This window comes from Ambystoma mexicanum, chromosome 7q (assembly GCF_040938575.1).
Source record: "Ambystoma mexicanum isolate Mex_15411 chromosome 7q, UKY_AmexF1_1, whole genome shotgun sequence".
Classification (NCBI taxonomy): domain Eukaryota; kingdom Metazoa; phylum Chordata; class Amphibia; order Caudata; family Ambystomatidae; genus Ambystoma; species Ambystoma mexicanum.
Genome location: NC_090941.1, coordinates 264,724,359 through 264,751,665, shown reverse-complemented (window position 1 = coordinate 264,751,665; position 27,307 = coordinate 264,724,359).

The following is a 27,307-nucleotide window of genomic DNA, read 5'->3' as shown; positions in this document are numbered from 1 at the left end:
CAGTCATATATGAGCGAGGTAGAGGAGGTAAGTAAAATTGGGGAGCTTTTTTTGACCTCACTCTTAAACCTCCGCGACTCAAAGTGAAATACCAGCTTTAACGTGTCGCAATGATGCGTGCAGGGAACGAAGACACAGAGTTCCCCTACTTCGTTTGTCAAACATGAAGTAAAAGGAGTTCTGCACACATCTGTTACTGCGCCACAAAAAGAGTTCAAGTATCAATCAGAACTGTTTTTTTCTGCATTTTTTGCATATATTTATTAGTGGCCCATAGTGATAACACGTGTTTCGGCACTCTTAGTGTGTCTTTTTCAAATCTGGGTGGTAAAGTTTGTACAAGTTGCTGTATCCTATGTAAACGAAACAAAATAATAATTTCCATGAGTTTTCACAATGCAAAATAAACTTATTAAACATCATTTTGTTTCCCCATATTGGAAAGACCATTTCAAACAGTAAGAACAGTAAATGATTCACATAAGAAAGAAACAATTCATGTGATATGAAATGTTAGCACATACCATCATGGCGGCCAGTTGTAGTGTTGACACATGAGTAATGATACGTATTCCGAGGGGAGTGGGAAAGAGAAAAGGATAGGGGGGGAGACATTATGGTAAAACGAAAAAAGAAAAAAGAGAAAAAAACAACGTGTAAGGGTGGAGTTGGTGCAGCTAAGTTTAAATAATTAAATATTATGTTGTTGAAATTAAATAAATAAAGTTATCTCCAAATAGGGCTTACCTATCATTTGATGTAGAGGAGGTAGAGGAGGTGTCTGAGGGTAGCCTGTAGGAGAGTTGTGTGTCATCCGCATAACACTGGAAGTTAGAGATAAAAGTGGCAATCACACGTGTCGGGGCAGCCATGTAGACATTGAAGAACCAGCGGGATAAGTTAGAACCCTGGGGAACGCCACATGTTGAAAGAGTGATAGTAGAGAGAAGGGACCCAAGTTCCACCTGGGATGGGCAGTTGGAAAGGGAGGAGGTAACCACGCCAGAGCCTGACCTGTGACTCCCAGGGTGTCTCAGAGTCATGTGATCAGGATGTTGTGGTATACTGTGTCAAAGGCAGAGGAGAGGTCAAGAAGAATGAAAACAGAGGGAGTGTTAGTGACAGGGTTTGAGAGCAGGTCTTCACAGGTGTTCAGAATAGCAGTTTCCAAGCTTCTGGATGTTCTAGAGCCAGACTGATGGTCGTGGAAGCAACCAGCAGATTCAGTGTGGAGGGTGAGCTGAGAGATAGCCAGCTTCTCCAGGAGTTTGCCCAGGAAAGGGGTGATAGAGATAGGGTTGTAGTTTGCCGGAATGGAGGGGTCGGCAGTGGGTTTACTGAGCACAGGGTGCACAAGGGTGTGCTTAAGAGAAGTTCAGAACACTCCAGTGGCTAAAGAGATATTGCAGAGATCAGCCAAGGCTGGAGCAAGAGAGTCAATGTTGTCCTTAATGGTTTTGGAGGGGCAGGGGTCCACCTGTTTGGATAAAGCCTTCATAGACCAGACTTGGCTGGTGATCTCATCAGGTGTTATGGGAGTGAGAAAAGAGGAGAAGTGGTATGATGTGGTGTGGAGGAGAGAGGTGAAAGGATGTATTGGGTTTTTTCAGTGAAGTATGCGGCCAGGGCCGAGCCAATGTGCTGGGTGGGTGTGACAGAAGAGGAAGCTACTGCAGAAATGGCCAGTTCCTTACAGAATTTGAAAAGTGTGGCTGTGTTGTTTGATGCCGCAGAGATCGGGGCTTGAATAAAGACTCTTTTCTTGGTGAGGATGCAGAGTCGATATTTCCTTTGAATGAGGCGTCAGGCCAGTTTTCTGAGGGTCCGCCCGATGAATTCCATTTCTGCTCAGCTGCCCTACGCTTGCATTTGAGGGCAGCCAGATGGGAGTTGTACCAAGAGTTGCAGTTTTTGGAAGGCTTCAGTCAGATCCTCCGGACAGGGGCAAGAGTATCAAGGGTGTTAGAGATAGAGAATTGAAGTTAGCGAGGGCTTTGTCAGGGTAGGAGTCAGCCGCAGGTGTAGGAGGCAGAGAGTAGGTGGAGGCAAAGGCAGCCGCTGTCACTCTTTTCATGTGTCTGGTGACTTTGAAAGCGAGAGGCCGCGCTGGGTGTGCCGATGCAAGAGGAGAGGAGAGCTTCAAGTGTGAAGAGAGAAGGGAGTGGTCCGTCCAAGAGAGAGAGGTGGTGAGAGGGATAGAGAGAGGGATGTTGGTAGAGATGAAAGCATCCAAAGTGTGGCCTGTTGTGTGCATAGAGGCTGAGGATAAGATAGAGAGGGAGAGGGAATTGCATAGGTTGCGGAAAGGTCCTGAGCAGTCAGGACATTCCAGACGAATGTTGAGATCACCCAGCAGGAGGTGTTGAGAGGAGGAGGAAATTAGAGAGGAGGCCAGGTCAGCCCATTTTGAGAGGAAGAGGGTGGACTTGTGGCCAATACAAGGTGGGCGTAAGGAGAGAAGATTTAGGAGAGAGTGAGAGCCTGCAGACTAGGCACTCAGAAGAGGAGTAGGCCTGAGTAGGGGTGATGGACACAGGTATCCATTCTGGGAAGATCAGTGCCACTCCCCCTCCTGTCCCCTTGGGCCTTGGTACAGAGTGGATTTTGTATCCTTCAGGGAGGAGTGTGTCACAGCTTGTGACAGAGCTGTCCTTGAACCATGTCTCTATGATTGCATATCAAGATGCATGAGTTCAAGGAGGTTGCAGATGTCAGACAAGTGTTTGACAGCAGAGCGAGAGTTAAGCGTGCCAATATAGAGCAGATTGCCATCTTTGAAAGTCTTTCACTGGGGGGCGCAGGGGATGGTGGTCCCCCCAGAGGGTGGATAGTGGAGAGTGGTGGAAGAGCCAAGGCCAACAAGGGATCTGGGACAGTGAGGCAAGGCAAGGGCACCTGTGTAGAGGAGGAGGAAGGCACAGTAGGAAAGGGAGTCTGTGCAGAGGAGGAGGAAGGCACAGTAGGCAAGGGAGCCTGTGCAGAGGAGGAGGAAGGCACATTAGTCAAGGTATCCAGTCCAGGGGGAGAGGTAAGGTTTAAGAGGCGAGGTAGGAGCCTGTCAAAGAGGAGAAGGTTGTGTTAAGGACCCTGAACCATGATGGTTCCATTCCGATAGACATTAATGATGACCCTGGAAATGGCAAAGAGGTCAAGGAGGACCTCCCAAAGGGTGCCACCATTAATGGGAGAAGAGGCGATAGGAGAGAGAAAGGCGCCCATGTAACAAGTTCATAGGTTGGGTGAGGTAACGACAAAGAGGGTGTCTGTGAGAGTCTCTCTGACGGAAGCCGTGACATAGGTGTCTGCAATGGGAACGCCTGGGTTGGAGCCCAGTATGTCCTTCTTAAGTTTCTTCAGGCCAGATTTAGTGATAGGGGAGGGATAAGCAGTTAGAGAAGATAGGAGAGATAGATAGCGACATGGCTAGCTGCAGTGGGAGGAGTATACTTACCAGGCTGATGTAATGAGACACAAGGAGGAGGTGCGGGGAAGAACACAGGGGATGGTGGACGGAGGGTAGGGAGGGCAGGCGCTGAGGACAAGGTAGGGTGTGCAGAGTGATTATTGCAGGATGTACTCACAACAAACGCTAATTAAAAAAATAGGTAGAAAATTAACAGTTGTTCACTCAGCAAGAGCGTTTTCTTTTTCAAAATGGTAACAACAAGTACACATTCAAGTTCAATTATAGCTAAGCAGGATGAAGCACAATGCAGCATGTGCACACAGCCATGTTCGATTTCAGGCACAGCAGAATGAAACACGATTCAGCATGTGCACACAGCCAAGTTACATTTCAGGCACAGCAGAATGATACACAGTGCAGCATGTGTACACAGCTAAGTTTGATTTCAGGCACAGCAGAATGAAACGAGGTAATGAAAATGGCAGTCCAGGTGAGATGGAGTGAAGGGTGGAGCAGCAAGGGAGTGGACGAAGAGAATGTGTGATTATAGTTGCTAACTTTCAGGGAAGTTGAAAGATTGTCCCATGATTTTCAATGGACTCAGAGGCATGATTGTGCTGGACAGCCTCAGCCTCCCATCAATGTTAAATACCTGTCCCATTGACATGTCCATCTATGGAGGATGAAGTCTGCCAGATATGCAGTGAAGAAACCCCATATAACAATCTTTAAGTCTTAAAGATACTGATGTTTAAGGTTTAAGGTTTATCCAGTTCATTAGGAAACCAGGCCTTTTACCTCTCATTTTATGGATTAACATCACTGAAAACATGCAACACTGATATATACTGCATGAGTACATAGGGTCCGGATTGGCGAACTGTTAGCCTTGAATAAAGAAGATCCGATATTTGCATTATCGGTCCACTGAGTTCAAAAGCATCAGCTGGACAGGAAGGAGGATCTTAGATTTGTTGGACTGTTAACTGTCTCGAGTAATCCAAGAGGCGGTGACATAGAGAGGGATTGAGGAGAACAGAAGCACGGTTGATTTGTAAGCATAGAACTGTCATGCATGGGCTCAATACAGAGGATGAGATGGGGCCTTTCTGTAGAGTGACATTAACCTGCTAATACCATGTAGACCATCTGGTTTAGGAGTTGACACTCATAAATAACAGATTCTAGGATATTTTAAATCAATGCATGTCTAATCATCACGAGGGGCCCAATATGTGCAAGTACCTAGTTGTTGAAAGCTCTCCCATATTGGGTGCACTGCCTATTTTAAGATGAGGAGTGTGGTTGGAACTCTTGCATGAGTGCTCCAGCCGACTGGTAGTTGGGGTTGGTGAACTAAGCATCTGTGGAGATCTATAGGATTAGGCTTGGCCCATTTGGGTAGGAGGGAGGATACGCAGTGTTGTGCTCTGTATCCTTTGCACAATTTAAATATAAGACACTTTGAAGTAATACTGTCAAGAGTGGCATAATTCATTTTGTGGTTTGGAAATTAGTGTGAGGTTATGGGATACAGTGGCATATGAGTGATTCATTTCAATTTAGCGGGGCTGCGTCAGAGTGGACAATCGATGGATGGAAGAGCATAAGAGGGAATAGAATTTGATGGGAAGTGAGGGGACGTCTTGACGCACACGTCCTGGTCGTCAGGGCAATGAGGTGATACTGTGTGGGGATTGGCTCAAGATCTTGCAATGTGAGGACACCATAACGTGAGCGTCTTGGTTGTCAAGACAACATGGCATACAAAGTAAGTTCATTGAGATGAACGCGGTGCTCACAAGATGGGATTGTTTTGTTTTGCAAATCACTGCACCAGTGGCTAAAGGGCTCTCGTGATCGCAACCACTCACGGTAAAGGTAACAGCATGGGTTCTGATAGTCAACTCTTAATAGTAAGTCAGATGGTTTAAAGTAAAGGTTTGATTGTATGATTTGCTCTGTAGATTTCGGAGTATGTGTAAAGAAATTAAAGAATCCTAACTTGGCATACTCGTTGAACGACATTATGCAACTAGTGGTTGCCGCAAGGTAAATAGGCATGAGTAAGGTGGTGGTATGGTGTGGTGAGGGTATATGCTGATAGCTGGGTATCTTGGTATTTTGAAAAAACATGGCGTTTTTTCTTTTTGTATTCATAGAATGAGATGCTGGTGTCAGTCATGTAATCACCTATGCTATTTGTACTGCCAAGATTTGGTTTTGGGCACAGTGATGGGTTTGTTAGTGTGGAGTCACAAGGTAGTGGGAGTCACAGCCGTGCGCATCTTATTGGGTCCTTCGTGGTTATCAGACATGTAAATTGGTGTTCTATGGGAGCTTGAATTTTGTAACGAGATAATAATTACGCAGATTTGCTTAACAGTAGGGTAGGTCCTCTGGCCATATGGCCCGTGTCAAACATAGGGGGGCACGTAAATACCTGAGATCGTGAATACTAAGTCTCCCTCTTTTTCTTGTTTTTCTCCCCCATAGCTCGTGAAAATGACGATGCTCTAATGTGCTGGGTTTTTTTTTGTTTATTTATAATGCTCGCCAAACCCGAGGGTATCTGGAACTCGTATACAAATGTTGGTAATGTATTATTCCAAAATTGGCAATTTTTGGTGGAACGTGTATTCCTATGGGTATCAAAATGTATATTGATTGCAATTGTTGAAATGTAATTTTAACATATCTGTCTGGTTACGGTATCCCTGAAGAGGACCAAATAGTAGGGTCGAAACATGTTGTGGCACACTACCGTTGGAAGAAGGGCAAATTGACAACTTATTGACCTTTGTATGCTATTGCCTATGTGCAAGAGGCCAAGGACAATAATGTGTCTTGTTTTTGTGCCTGGGGGCTCCAGTCACGCCCTTTTGACCACTGCAGCTGCTCACAAACTTAGTTTGTCGGTGTCATTTTGGTGGGGTTGAGCCCAACGCTTACTAAAAGCTAGTAATTTTAAACCAAACTTGTTTTTTTTGTTGTCATTTTAGAGAATATGAGGGCAGATTATCAAAATTATGTAGCTTTGCTAAAACATATTTTACTGTGGAAAACAATAGGTTTTTTTTGTATGGTAAAATACTGAATAGAGAAAATGGGTCTTATTCAAAATATAGCTCAGAACCTTCTACATAGCATTTTGAACCATGGGAAAAAATACTGTGTACTCAAACTGTTTTCTGTTTATTAAGTAGGATAATACAACATAAATGCTGCTCCACATTTCAAGTATAAAAATGAGACTTTATTAGAGGACAAAACTGCTCCTGTGTTGCCACACAACAAACACAGTGCACACATTTGACTGCTTGTTTTTTTCCCCAGTGCAAGAATCGTCATTGCAATATTAATTGATGCAATAACGGTTTGCACCTTTCATATTACCCCAGCAGTAAAATGGTGGTAAGTGCATTTGCTCAATGTTTAACACTGCTGTTCCTGATAGATAATCTGGCCCTTGATCCTCAACAGAATATCTGTAGAAACAGGACTGTGAGTACCCAGATGTAACCAGAAACCATGGAAATGTACCTCACCCTGAACCAGCAATCAGTTAATAATTCACTTTGTTTCTCAGCTAGGATGACATTGTTATTGGAAAGTAAATCAAACATTGTCTATGTGGCACTGCTGCAAAACGTTAAACATTCAGTTTTCAACCTGATCTTTTATCTGGCGACAATATTATCATTGGTTGCTGGTGGGAAGAAAAATGTATTTTAATATTCTTTTTGACAGTTAAAGGCCTGCATAATTTAGCACCTCCATAGTTGCAGAATAAAATCCCCACATATATTTCTTTGCGGCCATTACACTTCTAAGATCAGGTATTGCTCACCATTCCCTCATCAACCTTCTTGCACAGGGGAGGTTATAGGTTTTAAGTAGCAACCCCCAACTTGTGGAATTCCTTCCCACAGAAGGTACAGGTAATGAATAATTTCCTTCAGTTCTGAAAGGCGATTTTAGTCTGGCAATTTTGTTCTCTTTGTTCAGGTTAGCTATGGAGGACCTTTGTTTAGCACTAATCATCTGTTAGCACGGCATACTCTCGCCTTGACGCGGTTCACTCTGCAGGTGGCACATCATAAATTAAAATTGCAATTATAATTTCAATTACACCTTTCTGTTCCCATATATACCATATTATACTTTAACATTTTAGCCCGCAATACAGGTTTGGCAGTATTTTGGCTCACATTACTGCATGCAGCAACTCACCAGATGTGATAATCAGCAGTGTTCAGCCTCCTTTCAAGGATACTGCCTGTTGAACAGCATCATGTTGATATTGACTAAAATAACGCATGCAGTATTTCATTAAATCTGCATGCATCATTTTCATAATGTTCTTTTAGCTAGTCCCTTCATCAACTCGAAGATAGAAATGCCCTGCATTTTGTATTTATATTTTGTTTATTTAGTTTACTTTGTTTATTTTGTTTAGTGCATGGAACGGACTGGAGTGCATGGAATGGACTGGAGTGCATGGAATGGATTGGAGTGCATGAAACGGAGTGCATGAAACAGACCTGAGCGCATAGAAATGCGCGACTTACATGGAGAGGTTTGGAGTGCATGGTAGGTTTGAGAGAGCATGGAAAAGAACGGTTCTGAGTGTTTGAAACAGTCGTAATGCTTGAACAGTCAGAGTGAATGGACCGGATGAGTACATGGAACTATTCGAATGGGCCCGATCTCAATCACCTAAGGTAAACCACTATATCACATCTCCATGCTTACTCTCTTCTTACACCACCACTCAACTAAAATACAGCAATACTATGACACCATTAGGTATAGCTGTTCTCATACCATCATCTGCCTCATACTCCCCATCACTCTAACTAAACACTGCTGGTTACGCACCCCCAGCCTAGGCGTTCTCCTCAGTCCAAACGCAGCCAGAATCGTTCTGGATAAAACCGGCCAGGACGAATACATACTCTTGATCTCTCAGCCACCACACCTACCGCTAAGAAACAGCTATCACTCGAATGCCACACCAGCTGCACACATATCCGGTGCTCACGCGCACCTTTATTACTCTCTCTATTCTCTCTACTGACTTGAACTTCGGTTCCCGCGGGCGTTCAACCTACCAGCGCCTTGAGACCATACCAATGGTACATAAGGCGCTATATAAATGCAAATTAACATAACATAACATTTGTATAGCGCGCCTGGCCCAAAGGCATCTGGGCGTGGTTTATAGTGACATTTTCGAATGTCACATTTTCGAATGCCCTTTTCTGGAATGAAAAATGCTGGAAAAAAAATGTGATTTTTTTTTACATTTTTTCTTTTTTTAATGGGGGAGGTCCCCCCCAAATCCCTGTTTTTTTTTATTGACCCTTTTTTTACTAACTAAACCAAAGACATATATAAAATAAAAAATAATATTCCGATTTCTTTTTTTGACATTTTTTTTTCAACATAAAGGCATTCGAAAATGTGCATTCAAAATTTTAACTGGATACCTCTGGGTGCATATCTTCAGTTACATTGACAAATTATACAGCAGAAAGACAATAGGACAAGGGGAATTATACAGCAAAGTGAAAGTCGGACAAGATACAGAGTATATGTACAATACATGAGAATAAAACAAAATAAGAGAAAAATAAATATATATACAGTCAGAGTTACATACAGGGTATAAACACAATATTCCTCATTACACGGTAGGCGGTGGACCAAGGTGCTATTACCGGCACCGCCTTGGCGGAAAGGGGACTTACCGCCCCATTCCAAGGTTGGAGGTGCGGTAAATCCCCTTTCCGCCATTGCCCTTCCCCATTCCCATTTCTGCCCCATAGGGCTCTATGGAAATGGGGAAGGCGCTAATTACGGCACCGCAATTTTGCGGTGCCGTAATTAGCTCCGAGGTCCCTTAGCGGGTTGGATATTAACGCCTGCAAGAAGCAGGCGTTAAATCCTCCAACCCGCAAAGGGACCTCGTAGTACGGCAGTAAGGGTTAACGGTCAACGTTGCCATTAACGGTGACCGTTAACCCTTACCGCCGTCTGTGTAATGAGGCCCAATATTTACCATCAAAGTGCATGCCAGGTAATGGCAGCAGCAGATGAGTAATCGTGACATGAGGGGATTAACGGGTGTCTTGAGTGGAGAGCCACAGTTTGGCTTTGCACTTGAAGGAGTAGAAGGAGGGTTCCGATCTAAGCGAGTTGGGCAGTGTATTCCACAGTTTAGTGGCTAGGAAAGGGAAGCTAGCCCTGCCAGCTTTCTGGAGCTTGAACCTGCGAAGGGAGAGACAGTGGGCCTGGGCAACTCTCTGAGGATGGGAGGATGTATGAGGTATGAAGCAGCTAGCCAAGTAGATGGGGGCCTGGTTGGTCAGACGCTTGTGAGTGAGGGCGAACGTCTTAAGGGAGATTCTTTGAGCTACTGAGAGCCAACGTAGATTGTGTCTGGTGTCAGAGATGTGCTGATTCCTGGGGATATTTAGGGCTGCCCTGATGGTATTGCTCTGTATGACCTGAAGTTTGTTTAGGTTTCTTTGGCTTGTCCCTAAATAGAAGGCATTGCAATAATCAAGCTTAGGCATAATGAGTGTTTTGGCAAGGATGGTATAGTTAGCAGTAGTAAGGAAGGGTCGTCAGACTGTGATGAGTTTGCACATGTAGGCGGAGGCTGATATTACAGCATTAGTTTGTCTTGATAGTGATAAGGTTGAATCGAGATAGATACCTAGGGTTTTGGTATCATTGTATACCTTGATGGTATTACCATCGTTTGTGAATGATTTGAATGAGGGATCTAGTTTATTGAGACGATGATGGGAGCCCAGGAAGAGGAGCTTCGTCTTATCATTATTGAGTCTAAGCTTGTGTTGTGCCATCCACGCCTGAATGACCAGGTAGATATCATTCAGGGATTTAGTGTCCACTGTGTGGTCTCCAGTGATTGGGTGAGTATCTGGGTGTCATCAGCGTAGTTAGTGTAGGTGACACCCAGATAGTCAAGACTATCAAAGAGTGATTTTGTGAACATGTTGTAAAGTGTTGGTGAGACACAAGATCCCTGAGGGACAACCGCAGAGGACAGGTGAAGGCTCAGCGGAAGCTAAAGGAGAGAAGACTCGCATGGATCTATTTTCGAGGAAGGATCTAATCCAGGAGGTGGCAGAGTCAGGGAAGTGGGCAGATGATTTGAGGTGCCGGCAGAGGATTTGGTGGTTAACCAAATCGAAGGCTGCTGATAAGTCTCGTAATAGTAGAAGGACGAGTTTCCCGTTGTCTTACAGATCCTCAATTTGAGTTTTTAAGACAATCTGCCTCATTACGACCCAGGCGGTAAGTTACCGCCTGGGCCGTGACTTTACCACCATGGCGTAAACTACGTTTGGCGGATTTACCGCCCCATTCGAACCTTGGCAGGGCGGTAAATCCCCATTTACCCATTTACCCTTCCCCATTCCCATTTTGCCCCATAGGGCATAATGGGAGTGGGGAAGGCGTAAATTATGCCACCGTAAATTACGGTGGCGTAATTAACTCCATGGTCCCTTAGCGCCATGGATTTTAACACCTGCTAAAAGCAGGTGTTAAAACCTCCATGGCGCTAAGGGACCTCGTACTCAGGCGGTAAGGGTCGGCGCTGTTTACGCCGCCGTAAAACCCTTACCGCCTGAGTTGTAATGAGGCCCAAGGGCAGTTTCGGTTCCATGCCTGAGCTGGAAGCCAGATTGTCTAATGCCAAGGAGTTTATTAGCTTCCAAATAGTCCTGGATCTTCAGGTAAGCAGCTCGTCCAGAATTTTAAGCAGGAAATGTACAGTGGTGATGTGCCTGTAGTTGGTACGTGTGCTCGGGTCAAGGGTGGGTTTTTTGAGAAGGGGGATGACCTAAGTGTCCTTAAGGTTATCTGGGACGATGCCTACACTAAAGGATGAGTTTATAAAAGCATTGATAAAGGGGGCTAGTTCGTGTGTGGCCTCCTTAATGATAGGGGCTGGGGACGTGTTGCCTTGGTAGTTCGAGGGTTTAAGTTTGTTGATGATACTTTCGACATCTGGGATGGTAAGTGGTGAGAAACTGAAGGGTTTATGAGTGTGAGTGATAGGGGTGGTTATGCAAATTGGGGGCGTTGAGCTGCTGGTCAATGTGCAGGCTACTTTGCTTGGCATTGATTTTGCTACAGGTTTCGGGAGGAGTTGCGGGGGATTCAAGTTCTTTTAGAATCTTGAAGAGCTCTTTGGTGTCAGATTCGGCATGCATAATATGCTTGTTATAAGTATCTTTTTTCGCTTGGAAGATGGCCTCTTTATAGCTAAGGGAAGCTATAGTAAGGCTGTCCTTGTTAGCGTCAGGAGGATGACTTTTCCACCAGGCTTCAGCGTTTCGCTTTTCTTTACGTAGCACTCTCAGGTGAGGAGTGAACCAAGAATTAAGGTGAGCACGCAGTTTGGGTTGTTAGGGAGAATTCTCACAAATGGCTAATTTCCCTTATCTAATGAGTCCCTCAGTAGCTTTGTTGGATTTCTAGGATTTTTTTTTTCACCTGGTAAGAGTGTGAGCCTTTTTTCCCACTCTTACATGTGTTTTGCTGTGTGTGTTTTTACCATTTGTGTGATCTTGGGGTCTGGAGCCTCACCTACTCCATGAGCATCATTTTTTTGTGTTACACAGCACCTTCAGTGCAGTGACACAGGGTTGTCTTTTAGAGTTCCCACTAACTCCATTTTTTTGGGACTGACTACTGTCTCCCAGAAACATGTAAAGTTTCCATTAACTTTATGTAGTCTCTATAAACTACAGACCCAGTACACCCCATTTTACATGGAGTATTGGAAAGGGTTCATTCCTATCCTTTTTTTATCTGTTCCTCTTGGAGCACTGTTTCCATCAAGACTTGGGTGGTAGCAGTGGTAATTACCCTAACTTTTCTAGCGCGGTTATCTTATATAACCATGATATTGTTTTAGGCTATCACATTAGCATAAAACATAAACTTGCTTGACCAAATACATTTTATTTTGGCTCCGGCTGGGTTTATTTGCCATTTCTTTTTGTTAAAGACTTTCTCGTGTATTTCTCTGCGCGCCAAACCAGGGTTGATTCCTTTGTTCGCCGTCTTTTCTTTGGCTTCTGCACAGAAGCCCTCCTTAAGGTGCCTGAAAGTATGGGTAGGCAGGATGTGTGGGAGGGGTCTTAGGACCCCTGCCATGGGTTCCCTTGGTAACCCAAGTTTCACTCCTGTTTGATTGGCTGGATGACTGTTCTTGCCAGGACAGCCGCCCTGCTGTGTAATTGACAGCCAGGCTGAATGAATGGGGGAAAACTGCAGGTCTCTGGGACAGGAAATGCAGAGTCGCCACTGGAACAAAAGCACCAATGAGGAGCTGATGGAAGAGGACCCATAAAACGACTGAACCGCCCGGTGCAGTCCTGCTGCAGGTCTGAATCTTCAGAATCCGACGACAAAAAAGATCCTCCAGGAAACGTCTTCCCTTGAGCTGGTGGGACCAACCAGTTCTCCCAAACTGCAAGCCAGGACCCCTTCTCTGGTGAAATTCGCTGTACAGAGCTGCAGTGGGCCGGATAGCCAGGAAGGTCGGACCCTGCTTGGGTTTTAAGAAGCAACCCTTTTATTTGTTGCTTTGCTCTGCTGCTGGTTTCTTCCCTGGATAGTGCAGGACCCTCTAGTCTTCCTACTTCATGTCAGTCCGACAGTCACTTCAGGAACCGTGAGCCTGCTGGAACTACCAGGAACGTCCCCCTCAGCTACTGCTTCCTCTCCGTTTTAAGGTACTGTTCAAACCCAGTTGCTCGTTTTGTTCAGCCGCGGGGAAAGTGTGTGAAATCTTTCTCTAATCCGAGGGCTTGTCCTTCTCTTCTCTTTGAACTAATTTTTCTACCAACCAACCTCGTCAGAAGTCCGTGGCACGAACTTTACTGCGATCTACCCTGAACCATGTGATCTTGAGCAAAAGACTTTTCGCCTATTGACTTTGGCCCTAAGCCTTTTCTACCTGATTCTTTCACTGTAGTTCCTCTTGCTCTATTGCCCTGAGTACTTACCTGTTGGTGTGGTTCAATTTTTATTAACTTTGTCTTTCCCTCCCTTTTTAAATTGCTGCAATGCCATTTTGCCCCCACTTCATTTTGAGAGCTTAACTTGTCTGGAATTTAAGGGAAGTGGTGTGGTGTATTAAGTGTGCGATTTTTAAACTGCTTACAATAATGTAATCCTATACAACTGAAGAGTGAAATAAATGTATATTCTTTTACTTGAAAACCTTGAGTCAGTGTTTGCCTGAATCATAGTAATTGTTGTCCTTTGTGTAACTATTTGATACTGCTCACTTACTCTTGAGATAGGTCTGGCTGCTCAGCCATCGCTACCACTTTACTGTGTAGTACAGGCTTGTACCAAAGGTGAGTTTGTACTGTCACTTGTAGTCTTAATTGTGTGTGGTGTTCCCAAAGGGTACCACATATAATTCTGCCTAACATGGGTTTCCTTCATTTGATAGGGGCAATGGCGTTCATGGCTTTGGGCATGGTATGGTTGAAAGTATCATTAGCATTAGCGGATCACATTGCTTCTTGGATGCATTAAATTTCAATCGGGGTGAGCAGGTGACCATCAGGAATGCCACACTTTGCAATGCTTTAAGTAGTCCCCATCAATCATTTTTGTTTATTAACATGTGTTTTAGCAAGGCTTAATAAACACGTTTTTGTGTATCAACAACAACACTGAAATGCTTGGGTGTAAGGATGGAAGTGCAATAGGGTTTCAACAAAGCACCCCAGCAACTATACTGGATTAAGAATATGTGTGCATTCTGGAAGCAATATTTGTTGCCAATGCAGAGTGTTTTTTTTATACACAAACCAAAGTTGGACTGTAAGGCATAAACACATGTAGACAATTGCTGGAATGATTCTACTCTACAAGAAATCCCTAATTTGGGCTGTTTCATGGAATAATTGTACATTTCTGATTCACAAATGTATAAGTCATATGAACTTTCCATAATCACTGTAGCACATTGTTTAATTGAATGTGATGCTATCTATCAAATGCTACTAGGTCAGAATGGTATTTTACATGGAAAACGCAAGTAATACATTGGGCCTCATTACGAGGTTGGCCGAATGGGTTTACCGGCACCGATAATGGTGCTGGTCCCGGTAAACCCATTCCGCCCTATTACGAGGTTCCCTTGCGGGACTCGCACAGAACATCTGGTCAGACCAGACGACTTTTGCGGGTCCCGCAAGGGGACCAGGGAGCTAATAACGGGCCCATTATTAGCTCCATCCCCATTCCCATTGAGCCCTATGGGGGCTCGAATGGAAATGGCAAATGTTTTTTTGAATGGGGACTTACCGGGTCCTCCAAGGTTAGGAATGACCCGGTAAATCCCCATTCAGGGAACCCGGACATGGACATGATTTTGGAGGCAGCCATGGCGCTAATTGCACCATGGCTACCTGCAAACTCGTAATGAGGCCCATTGTATCCAGTCAAAACAAAGTAGAAACGAAGTAGACCAGGCATTCTTCTCTAAGAAAACATGATATATACCAACAATGTGACTTCAATGTGAATCTGCATGTTTGCTGAAATGTGAAAGACAACATTCTGAACTGTGTAACTTGAACTTTAATGTTCTATAAAGGAAATTACCATGACAAAATTGTTCACAAAGTTATAATTTGTATTGTAGATCACTCCATATATGTTGACAGAAAAACCTATGACTTCATTACTATTACAAGCACGCATTGTTTAAATTGCAGCTTTCAGTTTCATGGGGTAGGATACATCTATCATGCTGCATCTTGAGTTGTGAATGGCAAATTATCCAAAATGTCTGTTTTTTTATTCAGAGACCAGCTCGTTTATAAAGCAAGAATATCCAAACCCATTACACATCAATTAGGCCAATGAATTGAAAATTAAAGGGCCCACCTGTCTTTACGAACGCTAATGTACCTTAGTTCTAAACTTCAGAAATAACATTAAATGCAAGTTTTATATTTGGCAATCAGGCTAGCGCAAGATCCTATTTTTCTAAAATAATCTGACAATAGATTGATGTGTGTTTGTCAAACACTATGAGCAACTTCGAAGAAGCAGATGGGGGAGATTATTTGACCCTTAACCTTGAATATTGTCCCCCCAAAGAATGGCCACCTGTTCCATTCAGGAGAATATTAAACTGATCCTTTGTTCAACGTAATGTCTTTCTCAAAACATATGGTTTCTGTTGGTACAGGAACATGCCACACAAAAATGAAATGCAATTTAGAAATGTATGCTCAATGTCAGCTTTATTATTATTATTTTTTTTATAAACATGTTTGGGGTTTGATTTGTTTTATTCCAAACAGCAGAAATTAAATAGATTGTGCAGGACAAAGTGTCATTTGGAAATTCATTATTAGTTATACCATTTGAACCCTTTACCCAATTAGGAACCTGCATCTAAATATTATGTAATCAAATGTATGATTGAAGCATAATTCACATATTTCAGATGCATATGCCCATGATGAAAGCATGATCTTGCCTGGCGCTGATTCTTGGGGCCAGTCAATGTCCCTACATGTACAGTGTCTTAGAAGACAAACATAAAGTGATCGTCATGACCTAGATTATTTAGACAATATTTCCAATAATAAATTCAATCCCAGGTAGTATATAAAAAAGATGTTGATATCGCTATTTGAAAGCTACGTCATTGAAAACAGGGAAGGTGTTTGTGCTCTGTGATATAAAATTAAAATTGACAGCCTATGTAGCGTTATCAAAATAGGGCTATTCATGTGCAAATTGTGATATCGGGAGTCCTTAGACATCCCAGGATGTAATGAGGAATGGTAAATTCTTTGATTGCCTACCAAAGTCAATACAGTAATTTAGAACATGGAACTGGGGTGTTGTGAGGGTGAAATTGATCTCTTGAAAATAGTTTGTCAGTTATGCCCCAGTGTCCCAGCATTGCAAAGGAAACCAAAACCATAATAAACTATTTACAATTATTTGCAACCAATCCAACATCACTGAACATAACACATAGTATCTATTTTCCAAGCTAGAAACCCAAAGTTTGTCACAGATAGTGGTTAGAATTCTAGATGTATATAAGTACAAGACTAGGTACTGTATATTAGAGAAGAATATTTCTCTAATGTCAATACTTGTTAACTGTTTTGTTTCTATCTTTATACTTAAAACTACTTTACCTTTTGGTTTCGGGGGCATGGGGATCAGGTATACATAATTTGATACTGTAGATTGATTGTTTCACAAAGGTTAATTCAAACAATGTCAATGTGTGTGTTTACATTGTGAAGCATGTGAATCCATTGTCAAGAATAGACATTAATATATATATTTTTTGTGTATGAGTGTGTATGCACAGTGGACTGAAAACATTAGTGGGCCAGGCAGGTTGCATTTCCCTGTCTGTATAAAAGCTGCTTCTTTTCATTAGTAATATTGTGGATGACCTCCTTAGTAATCTAAGTGAGGGAATCACCTTTAATTCTTAGATCTTGTTTTCTAACTAAAACAAAATATCTAGATTCGAATGGCCTATTTCTTGGGAGGGGCGGGTGGAGGAGGATTGTTGCAATGCAGTGAGCATTATATTTTTGACATCCCTCCATGAAGTGAATTACCACAGAATAAAAATACATGTTCCACTACATCAAAGCACAACACCAACAATAATACTGCATTAGTATTTGTTTTTTTTAATATTAGCTACATTTTTGTCTTTATTGGTAACAGGTCAAGGTTTTTGGTGCAGCAATTATTTGTGAAAATATTGCCTATGCACTATATTAATTACTTTCATTGGCTGCACTCCTACAGCTGCAGTGTTTTTGTGAAGAGGATGTGTTTAATTGTTGTCTATTTCATCAATATGTACTGTAACTTTTTTGTATATATGTGTACTCATTGATAATTACCTTGAATTGATTTGTGACTGTGCTTACTATTATGCCCAGGGTATTCTTTTAACCAAGCATCACATGCCACAACATCAGTCATTTGTCCAACTTATTTTAGGTGAATCGGTTATACCTGAGATACAATTAGTCATGAACAGTACTTGGCCGTATTTTCCCAGATTGGAGATTCAGAAAATAATGTCTCCCCAGATCTCAGATCCCGAAATATCCATTTGCACCCTTCAATTTTAAACAATGTTGGACAGCTTTAAATAGTTCCAAAAAAGGATTTGAATACAGGTGTTAGGACCATGGATGAAACACTTACCCTTAAGAAGACTTAATCGAGTGATGCAGATGCCTGCAAAATTGTGTGTTATAATCGTACTCTATGCAGGACACATTTAAATACAGCTTGTGAATGTTTAAAAGACATGTCCCATTTCCAACAACATTATAGAAAACCCTCCTCTCTTGGATTATTTTCCAGTATTTTTATTTGTGTTTATTTGTTTATAAACCTCTTCTGCCAAAACACTGCACAAATTGTAAGGCGGAACAATATGGGGGAGAGGCATATGAAATGGAAAAGAACAATTCCATTAAGCTTACTAAGCTGAGGAGGATAACAAAAACGTTTTTTGGATGGGTGCAACAAGTAGAAAAGTGGGTGGGGCATGAATAAGAGATGTAAATAGTTCCAGTGTTTGGGGGCTGGCAAAGGGATAGGATTGTACTGTAACTAGAATAGAAAGCAAGGGAGGGGCTAAAACATGAATACATTTGAAGACAATACAAAGGAACATGACATCTAGATTGAACTGAAAGGAAAGCCAAGAATAGAATTAAGTGATGATGAAATAGGGGGAAGGATAAAAGTGGCCACACATTGCACAGTTAAAGATAGCACAAGAGTCGCAAGCTCATAATCAGGGAGCGCATATGAATAAGGTTAATCAATAGTGGAGATGTGGGAACGTAATGGCAGATACCAATAGTTTAGTGGCGTGAAGGAGAGAAATGGGTGAATTTTACAAACAACATGATCAAGCAACATTAGAAACTTATGAAGAAGAGGAAAGTGAAGCGTAAAAGATGATTCCGAGATGTTGTGCAGAAGACGAAAATGAAAATGGAAAGGGAGGAAAGAGAGAGGAATGGGGGAATGGAGGGAGAACTAGTGGAAGAGGGTAAAAACGAAAAATTCAATTTTAGAAGCACTAAGATGGAGGAAATCACACTTCGACCAGGATTGGATTTCGAGCAGCCAAGTAGAAAACGAGAAGTTCAAAGAAGCAGAAATAGCAAAAAAGATGACAAAGATCGGAGAGTCCTTGGCATAGAAATGAAAGGCGAAACCAAAGTAAGCTTTATAGAAGAATGCAAAATAGTTTATAGGTAAAGTAGGAGCTGTTACAAAACAGAGCCCTAAGGGAAACTGGTCTGAAGAGCAAGTGATGGGGATCCGTTTTGGGCCTAGGAGACAGAGAATGTGCTGCTGGATAGATAAAGCAAAACCATTGGAGGGTACAGTTGGAGAAACCCAAGTAAGAAAGCATTATAAAACGAGCAGGGTGGCTGACAGTGTCAAAAGCGGTATAGAGTTCCAGGAGAATACGGATAAAAGATAGGTTAAAGTGACATGCAGATAGTAGTGTGTTTGGGACATAAAGTGAGGTAGTTTCAGTGGAGTGTAAGCGATGAAACCAGATTGTTGTAAAGGGAAGAGATAATTTTATCCAAAGTATGTGGAAACTTTAGAGTAGAATAACTTTTGATATAAATGGAAGAAGAGAAATAGGATGGAATCTAGAAGGAACTGACCGGTCCAAGGATTTTCTTTTAAGACATGAAGAATAATAGCTGTTTGAATTCAGTGGGAAAGTAGGATGTATAAAGTGACACATTAAAGAAAGCAGCAAAGGTAGAGGAGTGAAAAGAAGAATATTAAGATGGACAAGGCAAAACAAGAGTGCAGTATCAGCAAGGTGAGAGAATTAGTGTTATTTATAACACTCTTAATACCCAGATGCTTCTAAGCGCGGACCCGCGGATTGAACCTGTGTTGCTCTGTGTCATCTTGCTTCCAAGGCAAGCACATTGCCACTGAGCTATCCTGCCGAGACCGTTAGAAATAGGTAATGAAGAGGGATTTCAAGAGGAAGAAAGAGAAGAGCATAGTTGGATAACTTTTTTTTTTAGAGAAAAGTGAGCAAGATCTGAGAGGCAAGGAAAAAAAGGAAATCAGTAGCAAGAGGTATGATGAGGACCAAAGGTAGACAAAAGATGATTAAAATGTTGGAAGAGTGAACTGTGATGAGGAGAATAAGAGACAGCAAGCTCAGAGATGAATTGCTTTGGGCAGTGAAAAGAGTGAAGTTATAAAACAAATGAAAGGGAAGAAGGTAGCATAAGGTCAGAATGGGCATTTACAAGAATTGCAGAAAGAAGACTGTTGAGAATGAAGATGGCAGTGAGCTAAGGTTTAGAATTTCCCTGTGACAGAAATAAGGGATGGGAAGGGTGAAGGGAATCTATAGTGGAACAAGCGATAGTATTGACAATAGTAAGATAAGAATTAGTTGGAAGAGAGAAATAAGTAGAGAGATAGGGTAGGGCAGGGTTTAGAGATGAGACACAAGTAGAACGTTCAAAGGTTATGAGATTACAATGAGATAAAGTGGAATGATGGGGTGGACTGTCATGAGGAAGAGGAAGTGAGGGAGGAAACAATGGAATGGAAAATAAACCGTGATCAGAGCAATGAAAGGGAGTTGTAAGTATAGGAGTTACAAACCGAGAATAAGAGACAATAAGGTTGAGAAAATAACAGATTTGTGCAAAGGGGGAGTAGGGTAACAAGTAAGGTGAAATGATTCAAGTAAGGGGAAAAAAAGGGAAGACGCATGAGTTGTTGATAGATGGAGATTAAAGTTGCCCAAGAGAAAGAAAGGGGTAGATTGAGGGAGAATAGAAGAGAGAAGACGATTAAGATCATCACAAAAGGAGAAAAGTGGAACGGTAGGACAATAAATCATCAGCAAGTTAATGGGATAGGTCTATAAGACAGAGACAAAATGATATGCTGCAGGAGGCAGAGCAACAAGAATTTATATTCAAGGGTGCAACATAACAAAGACATGTATCTTCTAAAATAATGTGTCTGTAACAGAACAACCCAATGCATGCGGGCACAGCAATTGGGGTCTACAGCAGCGCAACCGAAAAATGAAACATGTTTGTACAAGAAATAAGGGGGCTATTGTTAATTTAACTCCACCAGTAATCATTCAAAATCATTGACCTCCCCTGGAAATTACTGCTCCTTGTGAATTGTTGCCAGCCATCATGTCTGCCAAATGTGTGAAAATACTCTTGAAAAGAAGGGGGATGGCTGTGATTCATTGTACATTTTGAATTTGATTGTGAAAATTCAATTCAAGTCATTCCATGGCCATTGCCTTCTCAATTATTACGACATATTTGCTTATAATCAGTGGTGCAACCCATTTTATTTTAAAGCATGCCACATGGATGCTCTAGTTTGTTGTAATAATACTAATCACTCTTCAGTTGCCCGGACAAATAGAACTAAGTTCCTCTAGTGCTGGGGTCTGCAACTTTTGCCTTCCTATATATTTTGCCAGCATAGTCAGAGTTAAGGGATTATGGATAAGTATTCAAAAATATCAGTCGAACCACAGTTTGCGGACCCCTACTATAGTATTTCCAATCAAATAATTGTTTTCCCACTTCCAACTCTGATTTCCAAAAGTGCTTTATTTTTTTCCACCCCGCTTGATGTGTAATAAAGATCCCCCTTCCCATGATTTCACCAGCAACAGTATGCTTATTAGTGCGTAATTGATGTAGGAAATCTGGGTGATAATTATCGCCTGGGAATATATTTCTTGAATATTAAGTTTTGATCATATGGGTTTCACTAGCAATGCTGACAGTGTGTATGACATGCAGTAGCTTGCTTTATATAAGCTCTACAACCTGCATACTGTCAGTCTCATCATTCCTATCTGTTGTTAGTACTCAGAAGATACATGTCATCCATTTATGACAGGATCACATAATTTTAAATCATGCTGAAGGCAATTCTACACATGGGCGTAATTTTAGGGGGGGACAGGGGTGTTTGTCCCCCCCAACTTTTAGGGCACACCATTTTGTCCCACTCATTTGGAAGGGGCCCCTTTCATTTAGATGTCATGTCCCCCCCCAACATTTTCTACAAAGTTACTCCACTGACTCTACACATTGATGGAACAAAATCGTAGTATCCATTGATCAGTGTTAGGACATTGCCACCTACACACATAATAGAGTTATCCCACTCCTCCATTCCTGTAAATAATCAAACATAGACTGCGGGATAAGCTAGCTTTCATACATATCCATATTCAACTATATTATCCCATGCCCACCAATGCATTTTAGACAAATGTTTTTACCCCTGGCTTTGTAATATGTTACTGTGTCTGAAAGCATTTGATGGGAGCTAGAAAGTGCAAAGTTAGCACCATAGATGCAAGTAAAAAAGATCAAGGAAAACATTTGCATTGCTTCGAGGCAGAGTGGATTCTCTGAGCCTTCTGCCAGGAATTGTTACGTTTAGGATAGTTTGAGATCTTCTTTTTTCCAACAAGCTTGCCAATCAGTGACTCTCAATCGTCTGAAGTTCAGTATTAACAATCGGAATCTTCATTGTGTACCAATTCTTAACTACTCATAACTACTGACTGCTTCACTTGGGCTGTTGTCGCGTCCAGGAAGCTGGGAGCCAGCAGGACCTTCTCTTGTCCCTGTATTCTTAAACAGGCCGGGTCTCCAGACATTGTTAAAAGGATTCTTGGATTATCTTTCTTTGCTCACAACATTCAGTTGGGCAGTGCTGCTTTTAGACTGCCAAAAACTGCGCTGCGGAGGCTTGATACTGTTCAGAATACGCCAGCCAGGTCACTATTTTGCTTCAGCTGAATGTTGCAATGGTTAGCAGTGAAAAGACACATACAATTTAAAACACTGTGTCTGGGGTACAAGTCTTATTACAGTCAGGCCCTCTATTCCTGTGTAAACCTTTTGTGCATTGTTAACCGCTGGGAACATTGAGATCAGCAATTGCTAGTTTACTTAATGTACCGAAGTACGGGGGTGCAAAGTGGAGCAGACACTCAATTTCTGTTCAAGAGGCCAACCTCTGGAACTCAGTGCCATCAGATGCATCGTTTACTGTGAACCATTTGGTGTTCAGACATAGATTGGAGGCCTTTCAGCTTCCACATTAACTTGGCTGTTTCCTATGATGCCAGCACGACTGTATTTAAAACTGTTCAGCGCCAACCTGCCTTATTAAGGTGGTAGTTGTGCTATACAAGTATTCTTATCAAACCATGCCACCATACCAAGGTAACACACTAAGATAACTGTTTACCGAAGACAGCAATGCATGTGGAAAAGATATATAGTGTAACCAAGGAATGTAATTTAATAATAATGAGCTGTATTCAATTCATCAATGTCCTACATATGCATGTGAAAACTGCAAAATCAGCAATATCGGTTTGTTCACACAGTAAAAAGAAGCTAAAAACCTCCATCATGTGAAGTAATGGTCATCCAATACCAAGAACCCAATATTGTCATTATCCAGGCAGCCTCTTTTCGAGCTCCATCTCACTGGACCCTCATTGACAGAAACTGAAGCTTACATGAAATATGACGCTTGTTTATGGGGCTCTTGTAACTTCCAGGCTGTGCAAGTATTAGCAAATCTTTTTCTTAAAAAACTTTTAAGCGTACCCACATCTGTACCCAATTTCGCAATTCATAAAGAGCTGGGCCTGAAGTATCTCCAGGACGAGATATTCCAAGAACCCGTATTTTACTGGTTACATACATGGGCAAATTCTCAAGTTGTATTGACACAATTTCTGATTGCAAATATAATACAGAAAAAGGGAGTGGAAAATATACATTGGCTCAACCATATGAAAAGTATGCCTCATTAGATTAATGCAGATCGTTACTATGTCACATAATAGCGCTTTCCCTTCAACTACACATAGATTTAGTTTCATGTCTATGATTTTATGTAACTGACCAGCCTAAAAGTCTGAGGATCTGCAAACCAACTAATCGCATATACGTGATCATCTGCTCTGGAATATCTACACCATAAAAAGATGCCTTCTTACAAGAGCTTGTTTCAACTGCTTATTATGACGGTCGCGGTATTGGTGAATACATCAGCAGAGCCCCAAACTATAGCAAGTTTTCAAGTGCCACGCGGAGGTAGAAGAAGTGGCTCATTTTAAATGTTAAAGGGTCCAGCCTATTCCCTTCTCAGATCAAGACTTTTGGGTCCTGTTTTTAAAGATGAAGGTTTTAAACCACACCGGCTGGTGCTCTACTACCTACTAAAAGTTGAGACTCCATCATTAGCCTGGACACTCGTCACCTATATAAGTAAAGCATAGAAGAATCGTGGGCTGTCTGATGAGTCAGCTTAGTGATATCGTTCTACTTAGAGAACCTTTTTTTATTTTTGATAACTGTTTATCCAAGGCAACTCAAATTCTATACGCAAGAATATCCCATAGGGAAATCAAATTTGAAGGTATGCATAATGAATAAGCAACCGTTATCCAATGCCAACAGTATGTGTGGGAGCATAATTGATTTGTAGGGGTTGCTTTCGAAAGCCAGAGAGATGCTGAAAGTCTTTGTGTACATGGACTTTTTTACCATTTGCATACACGCTCAACTCTTATGACACTTTGATCTATTAGTTTACTTATCCACTACAAGGTTTCCACACGGTTTTTCGACAACCCCAACAAATCAATTCTGCTACCACACATACTTTTGCGATTGAATAATCGTTGCTAAAGCATTAATTACATGCATCTGTTTGAATTGCTTTTCTCACCATTAAGGTCTGCATGCTGCAATGGGGCAGCTGCAATTTTCTTCAAGAGTTCTTAGATTGACCCACCTGAGCCAGTATTGTTATTCATTGCCCACCCGACATGTTAAGAGATATAATGATGGAATAGTTCATCCTAGAGTCAATTGTTCAGTAACAACCTTGATAAAGACCTGAAGTAAGGTTGAATCATGTGTTGGCTGTCCATTGTTACGCAAATGCGTTTCTTATGCAGGCAGCACCTGCATGGATGTTATATTTGATTTCCTGTTTGCTTGTGATTTCACAATAACCCTTTAACTGCCATGGGTTTCCCTCTCCAGTGCCAGGGCCTTTTTTGGTGATTTCGGTATGTCGCCATTCAGTGCCTTGTAACTTTTTTGTTACATGAGATATCTCGGTCAAATTCGGCCCCTTTTTTTCCTACATTTAGTCGGTTGTAATGACACCCAGGATTCCTAGGTTGCTGTTGGGGAGTGAGAGAAAATAAGCAAAAAGGGCAAACATTTGTTTCCTTTTTCAAAAAATGCCAATAAAATGATGTACAAAGAAGCCTGTGTTTTGTTCCTTGTAAGAGCTAGGAACAAATGTATTGATCTGTGTATTTTGATGTGGTTATCAACCGTTTTGTGAGAGAAAGGCGATTTTGGCCATTTTTGCCAATTGGACCTTCGTGGACGGAATGGAAGAAAAGGGTAGGAAAGCTGAATTGAAAGACAGAAATGCATACATTTCTGAAAAGTAGATAAAATTCAAAGTTTAGGAAGGGGTGATTTGTGCAGGTCAGGAAACAATTAGGTAGGGTAAAATTCCATAGTTTGGGGAAAAAGCGGGAAAATGACCGAAAAATGGTATGTGGTGGACATGGTTGGCCTGGTACGGCAATGGCTTCTATGAATTTTGAGACAAACAATGCTCAACTACATTCCCCCGACTCTTGCAGTTAGGAAATCACACATTTTTTGTTGTGTTTCACAAAACAAGCATTACCACAAGCCAAAAACTGAGCCATGGTACACAGGAGTTTTATTCTTACATCCTTAACAGACGTACTTAGCATGTGTAAATCAGGAGAAACGGCAAGCAGACATTTTTGAAAGAGCACAGGCAGACCTTTTCAAGGGTAGATGACTTGTTCAGGTTACAAATGTGTATGGTGTCTAAAGCAGTGACTAAATGTAGTGCACATTTGGGAAATGAAAGGGTTGTGTGACAAAGGGCACCAGCAAATGGGTCAAAACGTTATGAAAATCACGCAAACACAACAAATGTCATACCTTTCTATGTTCCCACAGGTGGCCCGACAAAAACAGTACCTCACATGTCTGGGTGCAGCTACCTGGGCGCCAAGGGGAAAGCCGAAAACACGGCTAACACCAAGTCTTTTCGGACAGCAGAATTTGTGGAATTCTGTTCAAGCTCATACCATACAGATATTGGCCTAGAGTGTCCAAGCCACCAAGGAAAACAGGGAACCCCATGCATTTACGAAAAGAGGACACCTGTGGAAATCTGCAGAGGTCTGACTTGCGCAAATCGGCCCAGAATGTATTACCCAGAAACCCCAGCAATGTCTGAAATGAGCCCAAAAAAACACAATTTCCGCACATTTCACTCAACTCACCCCCCAAAACACGTTGTCAACAACACATGGCCTACCTTCCCGCGTTCCCACAGGTGTCCCGACAAAAGACGGTACCTCACATGTGTGGGTGCAGCTACTTGGCCGCTAAGGGGAAAGCCGAAAACATGGCTAACCCCAAGTCTTTTCGGACAGCGGAATTTGTGGAATTCTGTTCAAGTGCACACCATACAGATGTGGGTCTAGGGTGTCAAAGCCACCAAGGAAAACAGAAACCCCATGCATTTCCGAAAAGAACCCGTAGGAATCCACAGAGGTCTACCTTGCGCAAATCGGCCAAGACCCGCCCATCTGTGCCAAGGGAAGTTTGGTAAACAAAGAAAACAATTTAAAATGGCAGGCTGCACTTTGGGGAGGAGGGGGCTGAGGGGCACCCTAAACCGTCAGGGAATTTTGTAATGTGAAGGGGGGTGCACCTCATCACCACCCCAAATGGAGGGTTGCGGAATCTCATGTAGCCCTCCCTGGGGGAATACATGGGGGGGCTGTCATGCACTCCTCCCTGGGGTCAGGTGTCCCTACCTAGGAGCAGATATCTGCCCCCAGGGAGGGCTGTATGACATGATCCCCACTCCATTGTGGGTAGGGGGAGGGGGCCACTACCCCTTCCAATTAGAAAATTCCCCAGCGGTTTGGGGTGCCCACAGACCCCCCTAAATTGCTGTCTACCATTTTCACTTTTTTCCTTTGTTTACCCAACTCCCCTTGGCACAGATGGGCACAATAGTTTGCCATTCTACCCCCAGGGTGCCCAAAACCTACTGCCCCACCCATTGGAGGGTCTGTCTGACATTTTGTCATGGCCCTCTTCCCCCTCACCCCAAATGGCTGGTGGGGGCACCTCACATAGGCCTCCCTGGGCCTCCTACTAACGGCTGCGTGAGGTACACCCGCCTCCATTTGAGGCGAGGGGGAGAGGGCCACCACAAAATGTGGTACAGGCCCCCCAGTGGGTGGGGCAGTAAGGTTTGGGCACCCTGGGGGCAGATTGGCATACTAATGTACCCATCTGTGCCAAGGGAAGTTTGGTAAACAAAGAAAAAAACTAAAAATGGCACACTACACTTTAGGGGGGCTGAGTGGCACCCTAAACCTCTGGGGAATTTTCTAATGTAAAGGGGGGTGGCCCTCTCCCCCGCACATCAAATGCAAGGGGGGGACATCTCAATCAACCCTCCCTGCGGTCAGATAAGTGGGGCATCTCATGTAGCACTTCCTGGGGTCAGATGCCCCTACCTAGGACCAGATACCTGCATCCAGGGAGGGCTGCATAACATGACCCCCAGTCCATTTTGGGTGGAGGGGGAATGGACACCCCCTTTCCATACAAACAATTCCCTGGTGTTCTAGTGGGGGGCACTCCTCCCAACACC